Below are 12652 nucleotides of genomic sequence, written 5' to 3'. Positions count from 1 at the left end.
GGAGGGGGGGGGGGGGGGGGCGCTTTCTCGTGCCCCCCTCTTTTCCTGCGGCCTGCCAGGTTGCGTGCTCGGATAGAGGGTCTGGTATGGATTTTTAGGGGGAACTCCACTCCATTTTTTTTTTTTAATTTGGCATGGAGTTCCTCTTAAAATCCATACCAGACCTGAAGGGCCTGGTAATTGAATTTGGGGGAACCCCATGCTTTTTAAAAAAAAATTGTATCAATGACTTTCAATGTCTGTTCTCTGTATTACGGGGAGCTGACAATTCATTATAGCCGCAAGTGATTTTTAATGACTTTTTTTCCTACAGAAATGACACTTTGTGCAGGGATAGTTCTAAGCACTGGAAACATGCACCCCTTTACAGGCATACTATAGACACCCCCCAGGTACGAAATTTAAAGGAATATTACACTGTTATTGTTTCACTTTAAGCATTATTAAAATCACTGCTCCCAAAAAAACTTCAGTTTTTAAAACTTTTTTTGCATTGATCCATGGGACCCGGGTCCCCAAACACTTTTTAGGACAATAACTTGCATATTAGCCTTTAACCACTTCCCACCCGGCCAATGCACATATACGGCCAGGTGGGAGCCGTCTACTCCTGATAGGACGTTCAGGAACGTCCATCAGGAGGAGCGGGATCGCGCGCGCGCGCGTGCCCGCGCAGCGGCGCGATCCCGATGCGCCCGTGTCACCGGGACACGGCGCATCTCAGATCGGCAGGAGGGCTCTGCGATTGGCCCTCCTGATCACATGACGGCCGTGTCCAATCACGGTCGTCATGTGATGTAAACAAACAGCCGGTTGCTACGCAATCGGCTCCTCCTCTCCTCACACAGAAGTCATCGCTGAGGAGAGGAGAGCAGATTGCTGCAGCCGGCTGATGATCAGTGAGTATGAGCTGTTTTTTACAGCTTTTTACTCACTGATCTTCAGTCTAGTGTAAACACACAACACACCACACAGTGTAAACACAGTCCCCACATATGTCCCCATAACACACATGTCCCCAAAACATACATGTCCCCAATAATAAAAACATGTCCCCCACATATGTCCCACTAAAATCACTTGTCCCAATGATTATGTGCACACATATGTACGTGATCACCTGCACACATATGTACATGATCATTTGCGTACATATGTCCGTGATCACACAAACCAATTATTATACACTTAACGGAATTTTTTTTACCAAAAACATGTAGCAGAATACATTTTGGCTTAAATTTATGACAAAATTAGATTTTATTGGATTTCTTTTAAAATAGAAAAAAGAAAATATTGTTTTTTTTTCCAAATTTCCGCTTTTTTGCGCTTATATCGCAAAAAATAAAAAACGGAGTCGTGAATAAATACCACCAAAATAAATCTCTATTTGTGCGAAAAAAATGATAAAAATTTCATTTGGGTACAGTGTAGCACGACCGCGCAATTGTCACTGAAAGCGCTAGAGCGATGAAAGCTGAAAATTGGGCTGGGAAGGAAGGGGGCGAAAGTGCCCTGTATTGTAGTGGTTAAAACCAGCACTTAAGATTTTGAACATTCGAGTCCCATAGACTTTAATAGGGTTCTAAAGTTCACACGAAGTTTAGGTCTGTTCGCAGGTTCTGGTGCGAACCAAACCGGGGGGTGTTCGGCTCATCCTTATTTACCAGTTACCTGGAAGGTGGTAACAACAGATGCCAGCCTTTCAGGTTGGGGAGCAGTCCTGGAAGAAGCGTCTGTCCAAGGTAAATGGTCCAGAACCGAAAGAACCTTGCCAATCAACATTCTAGAGATTCAGGCAGTGCACCTAGCCCTAAAGGCCTGGACATTCAGGTTGTGGAATTCTCCTGTCAGGGTTTAATCTGACAATGCCACAGCAGTGTCTTATATCAATCACCAAGGGGGCACCAGAAGTCAGGCAGCCCAGGGAGAGGTAAATCATATCCTAACCTGGGTAGCAAAGCATGTGCCGTGCATATTGGCAATCTTCATTCCAGGGGTAGAGAATTGACAGGCGGACTACTTAAGTCGCCAGCAGTTGTTCCCGGGGAAATGGTCCTGGCTATATGCCAAAGATGGAGGATCCCGGACGTAGATCTGTTTGCATCCCGCTTCAACAACAAAGTTGACAACTTTGTGTCAAGAACAAGGGATCCACTTGCATGCGGAACAGATGCATCGGTGACCCCGTGGGATCAGTCCTCACTGATTTATGCATTCCCTCCTATTCTGCTGCTACCTTGACTTCTTCGGAGGATCAAGCAGGAAAGGAAGTCGGTAGTTCGTGTGGCCCCAGCATGGCTCAGAAGATCTTGGTATGCAGAAATAGTAAAGATGGTGGTAGTGGCCCCACGGACCCTACCACCACGTCCAGACCTGCTATCGCAGGGACCAGTATTCCATCCTACCTTGCAAACACTAAATTTAACAGTTTGGCTATTGAAACCCACATTCTGAAGAACCATGGGCTTTCAGGCTCTGTGATATCTACTTTGATTAATGTAAGGAAGCCAGCTTCCAGAGTCATTTATTATAGAGTCTGGAAGTCATATGTTTCCTAGTGTGAATCCAGGGGTTGGCATCCTATAAAGTAATAGTATGTCATAGGTAGAATCCTTGCCTTTCTGCAAATGGGGTTAGAGATGAAGCTGGCCTTGAGTACCATCAAAGGCCAGGTCTCGGCCTTATCGATTTTGTTTCAATGACCACTTGCTTTGCAATCTTTGGTCCGAAGCTTTATACAGGTGGTAACGAGGCTTAATCCACTGGTTAGAGCACTCCTGAACTAGGGATGAGCTTCGTGTTCGAGTCGAACGTATGTTCGACTCGAACATCGGCTGTTCGCCCGTTCGGCGAATTCCAAACGTTATGGGCAGTTCGCGCCAAATTCGTGTGCCGCTCACGGCCCACAATGCACTGCGATGGCGCAGTGCATTGCTGGCTCATGATTGGCCAAGCATGCACTGTGACCCCGCATGCTTGGCCAATCACAGCGCTGGCAGCGAGGAGAGCCATGATTGGCCACAGGCAGGATGCCTATGGCCAATCATAGCTCAGGCTGTGTAGTACACGCCCCACACTATATAAGGCCGCCAGCGCGGCGGCCTTGTGTAGTGTGTTGGCGTCTGTAGCAGTTAGTGGGTGTTCTGTGTACCTTTAACACAGTATACACCGATCGTTATCGGCCGATTTTTCGTTCTTGCTCTTCTGTAGTGGTTGTTGTCTGCGTGCCCTCACCGCAATATACACCGCTATATTCACCTATATAGCTAGCGATATATCTATCTTTTATAATAGAGCTTGCAGTCAGTGTTAGGAGATTGTGCGTGCTGTCTGCGTGCTCTGAACGCAGTATACACCGCTATATCCACCTATATAGCTAACTATCTTGCTCATTTTAAATAGAGCTTTCAGTCAGTGTTAGGAGATTGTGCGTGCTGTCTGCGTGCTCTGAACCCAGAATACACCGCTATATCCACCTATATAGCTAACTATCTTGCTCGTTTTAAATAGAGCTTGCAGTCAGCGGTAGGAGATTGTGCGTGCTGTCTGCGTGCTCTGAATTACAAACAGATTCTACTTAACACAACAAACCTACACAGTACCTGTCTTGTTTGCACCGCCTGTATACTGCTGTTCTGAGTATATAGGGCCTGGGGGCCACACGTATTTCCTTTTTTCAATATGGGTACGGGGTTCCCCTTAATATCCATACAAGACCCAAAGGGGCTGGTAATGGGCAGGGAGGGCTACCCATGCCATTTTTCTCAATGATTTTCAACCATATTGCAGGAACCAGATATTACATTAAAACCGCAAGCAGTTTTAAATGACGTTATTTCCGTTTTAATGTCATTTTGTGCAGGGACTGTTCTAAACACGGGAAACACGTGGCACTTCACAGGCATACTACAGACACCCCCCAGGCACCATATTTAAAGGAATATTTCACTTTTTTTTCCACTTTAATCGTCATTAAAATCAGTGCTCCCGCCAAAACGGCAGTTTTTAAAACTTTTTTTTGCATTGACCCATGTCCCCTGGGGCAGGAGCCAGGTCCCCAAACCCTTTTTAGGACAGTATCTTGCATATTAGCCATTAAAATTAGCACTTTTAATTTTGAACGTTCGAGTCCCATAGACTTCAATGGGGTTCTAACCTTCGTACAAATTTGGGGTCCGTTCGAAAGTTCTGGTGCGAACCGAATCGGGGGGTGTTTTGCTCATCCCTATCCTGAACCCTTACAACTTGAATTTAGTTCTGTCTGTGTTACAGAAACAGCCTTTTGAGCCAATACGACATATTCCCTTGGTCCTGTTGACAAGGAAGCTAGTTTTTCTGGTAGCCATATCTTCTGCAAGAAGGGTGTCAGAACTGGCTGCTCTTTCTTGTAAAGAGCCATATTTAATCGTTCACAAGGAAAGAGTAATATTTTGTCTTCATCCTAGATTTTTGCCTAAGGTAGTTTCAGGTTTTCATCTAAACCAGGATATTGTTCTACCTTCATTTTTCCCAGAACCCTGTTCTACGTAAGAAAAGTCACTAAATTCTCTGGATGTAGTGAAAGCAGTCAAAATCTATTTGAAGGCGACTGCTCAGATTCGGAAAACAGATGTATTATTTGTGTTGCCTGAAGGTCCTAGAAAAGGACAGGCAGTGTCAAAATCTACTATTGCTAAAGGGATTCGGCAAGTAATTATTCAAGCTTATGGTTTGGAGAGCAAAGTTCCACCTTTTCAAATCAAAGCCTACTCCACCAGAACCGTGAGGCCGCGTACACACGGGCGGACTGTTCGCTCAACTTTGTTCGTCAAACAGTTTGACAAACAGTCCGCTCAAAATTAGCATGAGCGGACTTGACCACACACGATGAACGAACAGTCCGCTGAAACCGTGCGCGATGACGTGAACGGCACGTACGACGGGACTAGAAAAACGACGTCCTATACACTGCAATGCAACCTTCGGCGTGTAAATTCTTTCTGAGCATGCGCGAGACTTAGTTTGACGAACAAGCCTACACACGAGCGGACTGTCCGCTCAAACCAAGTTTCAGCGGACAGTTTTACGGAAATTCCGAAAAACTTTGTTCGTCAGACTGTCCGCTGAAACTGTCCGCTGAAGCCCACACACGAGCGGACTGTCCGCTGAAACACTGTTCAGCGGACAAAGTTGAGCGAACAGTCCGCCCGTGTGTACGCGGCCTTTCAGCGGACAGTCCGCTCGTGTGTGGGCTTCAGCGGACAGTTTCAGCGGACAGTCTGACGAACAAAGTTTTTCGGAATTTCCGTAAAACTGTCCGCTGAAACTTGGTTTGAGCGGACAGTCCACTCGTGTGTAGGCTTGTTCGTCAAACTAAGTCTCGCGCATGCTCAGAAAGAATTTACACGCCGAAGGTTGCATTGCAGTGTATAGGACGTCGTTTTTCTAGTCCCGTCGTACGTGCCGTTCACGTCATCGCGCACGGTTTCAGCGGACTGTTCGTTCATCGTGTGTGGTCAAGTCTGCTCATGCTAATTTTGAGCGGACTGTTTGTCAAACTGTTTGACGAACAAAGTTGAGCGAACAGTCCGCCCGTGTGTACGCGGCCTTAGTGTTTCGTGGGCAGTGCATCACCAAGCCTCCATGGCTCAAATCTGCAAGGCCGCAACTTGGTCTTCAGTCCATAAATTCACAGATTATATCAGGATGTAAGAAGGCATGAGGAGTATAGGTCCTCAGGTCTGACTGCACCCTGCTTTTGTTTGTGTCTCCCTCCCCTCAGATAGCATTGCTCTGGGACATCCCATACAGTAATTACTGTGGCTCTGTGTCCCGTGATGTACGATAAAGAAAATAGGATTTTTATAACAGCTTACCTGTAAAATCCTTTTCTTATGCCGCGTACACACGACCAGACTTTACGCCAGATTAGGTCCGAGGAAACATCTCGACGGACTTTCGGCAGAGTTACAATGCACCTTCCGAAAGAACAGACTTGCCCACACACAAACGGACTAAGACCGTTTGTAAGTCCGTTCGTTTTGAACGTGATGACTTAAACGGGACTAAACAAGGAAGTTCAATAGCCAGTAGCCAATACCTTCCCTTGCGTCGTATTTGGTCCATCGGACCAGCACACAGACGAACGGTTTTCCCGATTTTAGTCCGTCGGAATGGAGTCCGTCTGATATATTTGAAACATGTTCTATTTCTAGGTCCGTCTGATTTATTTTTTCGAAAAACTATCGGAGTAGCCCACACATGATCGGATTGTCCGACGGACTAATCCATTCGGACCTAGTCTGCCGGAAAGTCCGGTCGTGTGTACGTGGCATCAGAGTACATCACGGGGCACAGAGGTCCCTCCCCTCTTTCTGGTTACACGTGTATTGCTTTGCTACAAAATGGAGGTGTCATGGTTATGCAATAGAGTTGGTCTGCTTACCTGTTTCCATGTGTTCATCTCTAGAGACCAGCCGACCCTCACCTGACTGCTTTTGTAATCCATCCTCTGGCATGACTCCACCCTAGCTCCTATCAGAGAACTCTATATTAACCTGTGAACTGCAGGCCCACCCCGCTGATCAAACATTGTGTATTCCTTTGTGTGTTTAGCTTTCTGTTACCTGCCGTGTGCTCTTCTGTTGTTCCGTTACCGACTTTGGCGTGTCCTTGACTATCCCTGTTTGCCTGTGATCCTGACCTTTTGGCGTGTCCCTGACTATTCCTGTCTGCTTGTGGCCCCGACCTTGGCTTTATCCCTCACTATCCCTATCCTCCTGTTGCCTACTGTGGGTGTGAGCTGGGGGACCCTGGGGGTCGCGACCTGGAGCCAGTTGCAGCCAAGTCCATCCTCACCACTGGAGGCTCTGGTGAACACCTGCTGGCTCTTAGACTCCGCGCCCCAGGGAATCTTACGCTCTAACCTCGGTGGGATCTGTCTCCCATCTGCAGCAGTCAGCCTTAGGGTCCACAACCTTGCGGTGCACTCCTGATCCCTTCGGTGCGCATCTGTCACCTCGCCTCAAGGTGACTTGACAGGAGGTACTCCCGGTAAGGGGAGGGGTTATATAGGGAGCTAAACTTCCTGTCTAGGGTGTGCCAGTGTCCATCACCTAAAGGTGCCATATAACCCACTGAGTAATTATTATGGCTCTGTGTCCTGTGATGTACTCCAAGAAAAGGATTTTACAGGTAAGCTGTTATAAAAAATCCTATTTTTCAAAATAAACAGCAAAAACAGTAAAGTTTCCACCTAACCTGTAAAAAAAAAAGTACAGATGACATACAATGAGGAGTTCAGGTCGGTTCTACATTACAGATTATGTGCAGACGTGCCGTGTTTCTAAAAGCCGCGGTTGCTCCGAAGCTCCATGGCTAATCTCTGGTGGCCAGTTATGGGAGGTCAAGCTGTTTTTCGCGGCCCCTGTTTTGACACACGCATATTCCCACCACCACATTTCACAGAGCCGTGCGTGGATCCTCTCTTCCTTGTTATGTATTCTTAAGCCGCGAGTGTTTGCTGACAAACCTCAACAAAGGTTACTAAAACGCTGCAGACCGGAGTGGAGCTCTGAATGGTAAAAACATATCCAGAAAAAAAGAGCTCACCGAAAACATAAAAAGTAATGTTCCAATTTGTACAAACCGTTCTACTCTAAATGTTTATTTCTACAGTGTAAAATTTCATACAAATATTTGAGAGGAACATTCTAAATTTTAAAAGGGATGTAAAATAAATTAAAAACCAATATATTCTTCTTCCTTTCCTCCTTCCTATACTCACCTTCCCCCATGCTCCTACACTATGCTCCAGTTTTCTTATTTTTTCGGCATATACAGAATTTTCCTGTGAGAATTAACGGTCAGCTGGTTGACGAGGAATTGACACCTACAGGACGTTTGCTGTTGGCTCTCTGCCCCCCCTGATCCCCCGTTTATAAGGGGCATTGGACTGTGTAAGCTCCAATGCCATTTGGACATGGACAGGTTTACAATTTCAATGACTTCCTCATATCCAGAGAATTATTAAAGAATAGGTGAAGGTACTCACCCCCACCCCCCCCCCCCCAGTACAGAGCCCCCCCCCCCCCATAATACAGAGCTTTCCTCTCAGACCCCTCCCCCTAATGCAGAGCTCCTCCTACAAGCATAGCTCAAAACTGTCCGTGATTTTCGAGGGACTGTCCTTGATTTGGAGCAATGTCCCTCTGCCCCTAATTCCTCTTCATCTGCCCCTCATTTTGGTCTGATCTACATAGATGTATATAAATTGCACTTTTTATCTTTTAAAAAGTGTTTTCCAGCGCTAAACCTTTGATCTGGTTTCTAAATTGCTGCATTTGTAAATTCCAAAAGCCAATATAAAGAAATAGTAGTGGTAAAAAAAAAAGCACTTGTGGGTTTAATCAATCTTGTTTTTTTTTGTACAATTCTCCTTTAAGGGGGCATGGCCAGGGGTGTGTCCTATGCCTGCCTACTTTTGCTGATAGGTGTCCCTCATTCCCATCTCAAAAAGTTGGGAAGTATGCTGCAAGTACAGAACCCCCCACAGTACACTGCCCCCCCCAAAGACACAGCACAGATCCCCCCACAGTACACTGCCCTCCCCACACACAGCACAGATCCCCCCACAGTACGCTGTTCCCCCCACACACAGCACAGATCCCCCCCACAGTACAATGTCCCCCCCCCCCCCACAGCGCAGATCCCTCACATTACAATGACCCCTCCGACAGCACAGATCCCCCCACAGTACACTGCCCTCCCCACACACAGCACAGATCCCCCCACAGTAAACTGTTCCCCCCCACACACAGCACAGATCCCCCCACAGTACAATGCCCCCCACAGCACAGATCCCCCACATTACAATGTCCCCCCCCCCCCACAGCACAGATCCCCCACATTACAATGCCCCCCCCCCACAGCACAGATCCCCCACATTACAATGTCCCCCCCAAACAGCACAGATCCCCCACATTACAATGTCCCCCCCACAGCACAGATCCCCCACATTACAATGCCCCCCCCCCCACAGAACAGATCCCCCACAGTACAGTGCCCCCGTTTAGCATAGACTATATATTCAGTGTTTACTGTATATCCGGTCAGTGCAGGCAGTGTATTAAATATATATATATATATATATATATATATATATATATATATATATATATATATATATATATATTCTGCATCCAGTGTAGCCTACTGTATATCTACAGTGCATTCTGTGGTGTACAGTTTCTACTACACTTCTGATGTACACAATACAGTGCAGCCATAGTACAGTTGCTAATACAGTGCAGGTGGTGTACACAGTATCTAATACAGTGTGTAGAGTTTCTACTACACTTCTGGTGGTGTACACAGTATATAATACAGTGTAGTGTGGTGTTGAAAAGCATGTCCAGAAGGCCACCAAGGAGAGGCAGATGCTCACAGGCCACTAAAAGAGGGCAAGCAGCCTCTATGTCTACAGTCAACAGTGCTGGTCGTGGACATGGTGCATCCTCTGCAGGTGGCTGTGGGGCACGCTTGCCCTTTTTTTTTTGCTGCTGGCCATGTTATTGAACCAGAACATGCAGAAGAGTTGGTGGAGTGGATAACAAGGCCTTCCTCATCCTCTTTCACCCAGGCTCAGCGTAGTTTGTCTTCCAATGCAGCTGCCAAAGTGGCCTATTCCACCAGCTCCTTGTCCACAGTCACTCCTTCTGTAGCCCCACCATCATGCACGGAGGAGTCCCCATATTTATTCGACCACAGTGACGGGTACATGCTGCTGGAGGATGCGCATTTGAAGGCTTTGATGTTGGTTCCCAGGTTGAGGAAGGTAGTAACGTGTGCCTAGAGAGAGGGGGTGCCCAAGAAGGACAAAAAACTGGCAGTCATGTTCCCCCAGCTGCAGCATACTGCCAAGTTTGCTCCAGTGACAAGGAGGGAGGGATGATGAGGTCACTGACTGTACTTGGGTGCCTGAGAGAAGAGGAGGAGGAGGCAAAACTCCAAAAAGGCAGGATGTCCTCTAGGGGGCAGCTTAAGGGCAGCCACCCTATTGCATCACACCACAGGAGCAGGGCACTGCTGACTCCCCGCTGACTTTTAAAAGTTCCTCGGTGTGGGTCTTTTTCGACACGTGTGCAGCAGATCGCACCACTGCTGTTTGCAACCTATGTCTGAAGCGGATCAAGCATGGCCAGAACAGCAGCCTCTTGGGCACCACATGCTTCACCAGACATATGACGACCTCCCATGCAGTCAGTTGGCAACAGCACTTGAAAGACCCATATCAAAGAAAAAGGCGGACTTCTCCTTGCTCCTCATCAGGGATCTCCAACCCCACTATAGCTCCAGTCCTCTCAAAAACCTGCACTGAGAGAAATTAAGGTATAGAAATAGGTGTCCCAAGTACTTGCAGCCAATCTGCTAGCAGTACACCCCCATCTGATTTTAGCAGGCAAATTTCCCTACCCCAGTTGCTGAACCGTAAAAAGAAATTTGGTCCCAGACACCCACATGGTCAGCGTCTAAATGCTAGCTTGGCCAAATTGCTAACACTGCAACTGCTGCCTTTTCATATGGTAGGCTCTGCCCCCTTTCCGTGAATTTATGGAATGTGCTGTACCTCAGTGGCAGGTTCCAAAACGCTATTTCTTTTCACGGAAGGCCATTCCAGCTCTCTACCAGCATGTGGAAAGCAATGTTTTGCCCTTGTCGGACAGGGCGCTCCAGCAGTAAGGTACATAACATTACCACTGACTCATGGTCCAGCAGGGAAAGGTAGGGATGTTACCTTTCCTTCACGACACACTGGGTAACTTTGTTGGCAGCTGGGAAGGAGTTCTCCTCTCAGCCCCCTCCCCTAATACAGAGTTACTTCTACAAATACAGAGCCCCTCACAGTACAGAACCCCCCCCCCCCCACACACACACACACACACACACACACACACACACACACAGCACAGATCCCCCATATAGTATAGAACCTCCCTACAGAACCCAGCCCCCCCCCCACAAACAGTATTGGACCTCCCCACAGCAAACCCCCACACACAGTACAGAGCCCCCCTGTCACGTACCTGGTATAGGAGCCCAGAATGCAAGAAGTGGCCTCTCGTAAGCCTCTGGTTCGAGAATCCCTGGAAGTGGGAACAGGAGTTCTAGAGTTCAGAGGGCACAAGTGCCGAGCTGGTGAAGGACAGGTCCGGACCTTGAGTAGTAGAGGAGCCACAGAAGGGTTGGGAATGTAGACACCCGGTCAGGGCTGGACTGGGACAGAAATTTGGCCCTGGACGTCATCCAGACCGGCCCACTTACGTTTTGAGTGTCCCATCAGCATCCCCTTTACATCAGATTCTCATCAGCAGCCCCCTTACATCAGAGTCCCACCACCAGCTCCTTACATCAGAGTCCCACCACCAGCTCCTTACATCAGAGTCCCACCACCAGCTCCTTACATCAGAGTCCCACCACCAGTTCCTTACATCAGAGTCCCACCACCAGTTCCTTACATCAGAGTCCCACCACCAGCTCCTTACATCAGAGTCCCACCACCAGCTCCTTACATCAGAGTCCCACCTCCAGCTCCTTACATCAGAGTCCCACCTCCAGCTCCTTACATCAGAGTCCCACCACCAGCTCCTTACATCAGAGTCCCACCACCAGCTCCTTACATCAGAGTCCCACCACCAGTTCCTTACATCAGAGTCCCACCACCAGTTCCTTACATCAGAGTCCCACCACCAGCTCCTTACATCAGAGTCCCACCACCAGCTCCTTACATCAGAGTCCCACCACCAGCTCCTTACATCAGAGTCCCATCACCAGCTCTTTACATCAGAGTCCCACCACCAGCTCTTTACATCAGAGTCCCACCACCAGTTCCTTACATCAGAGTCCTATCACCAGCTCCTTACATCAGAGTCCCACCACCAGTTCCTTACATCAGAGTCCCACCACCAGCTCCTTACATCAGAGTCCCACCACCAGCTCATTACATCAGAGTGTCCCCCTCCCACATGTACTCACAGTTCTAAAGGCAGCCTCTCTTCTTCCTCTCTCCAGTCATGTGATAACAAGCGATAGGGGAGAGAGGAAGGAAAGTCTGCTGAACGTGTCTATCTCCCCCTGCAGGCTGGAGGGAGCAGAAATCCTAATGCTCTCTCCAGCATATCTCGGAGACTGCTCCTCCTGACAGGAGTGAAATCGAAATCACTCACTATCAGAGAGGAGCGGCTCCAGGACTGCACCAGACCGGCCCACTGAGCCATCGGCCCACCGGGAATCTCCCGGTAGTCCCGATGGCCAGTACATGCCTGCACCCGGTGGACTGGTCAGATAACAGCAGGCACAGGCGGTCAGGCTGGAACAACTGGTAGCAGACAGCAGACGACAGCAGGCACAGGCGGTCAGGCTGGAACAGCTGGTAGCAGACAACAGCAGGCACAGGCGGTCAGGCTGGAACAGCTGGTAGCAGACAGCAGACAACAGCGGGCACAGGTGGTCAGACTGGAACAGCTGGTAGCAGAAGCAAAGGTCAAGGTACAAGCTGGGTCGGTAACAGGCGGGCAGCAACAGTACACAGGAGGAGACAGAAGCGTGGTCAGACAGGCCGGAGGTCAGTGGCTGGCAGCAAGCAGACGTCGCCAGGAAGAGGCCGGGTAAC

This window comes from Lithobates pipiens, unplaced genomic scaffold, assembly GCF_037356315.1.
Source record: "Lithobates pipiens isolate NorthernLeopardFrog02 unplaced genomic scaffold, aLitPip1_a1.2 Scaffold_18, whole genome shotgun sequence".
NCBI classification, from domain to species: Eukaryota; Metazoa; Chordata; class Amphibia; order Anura; family Ranidae; genus Lithobates; species Lithobates pipiens.
Note: the sequence above shows the minus strand (reverse complement) of the source record.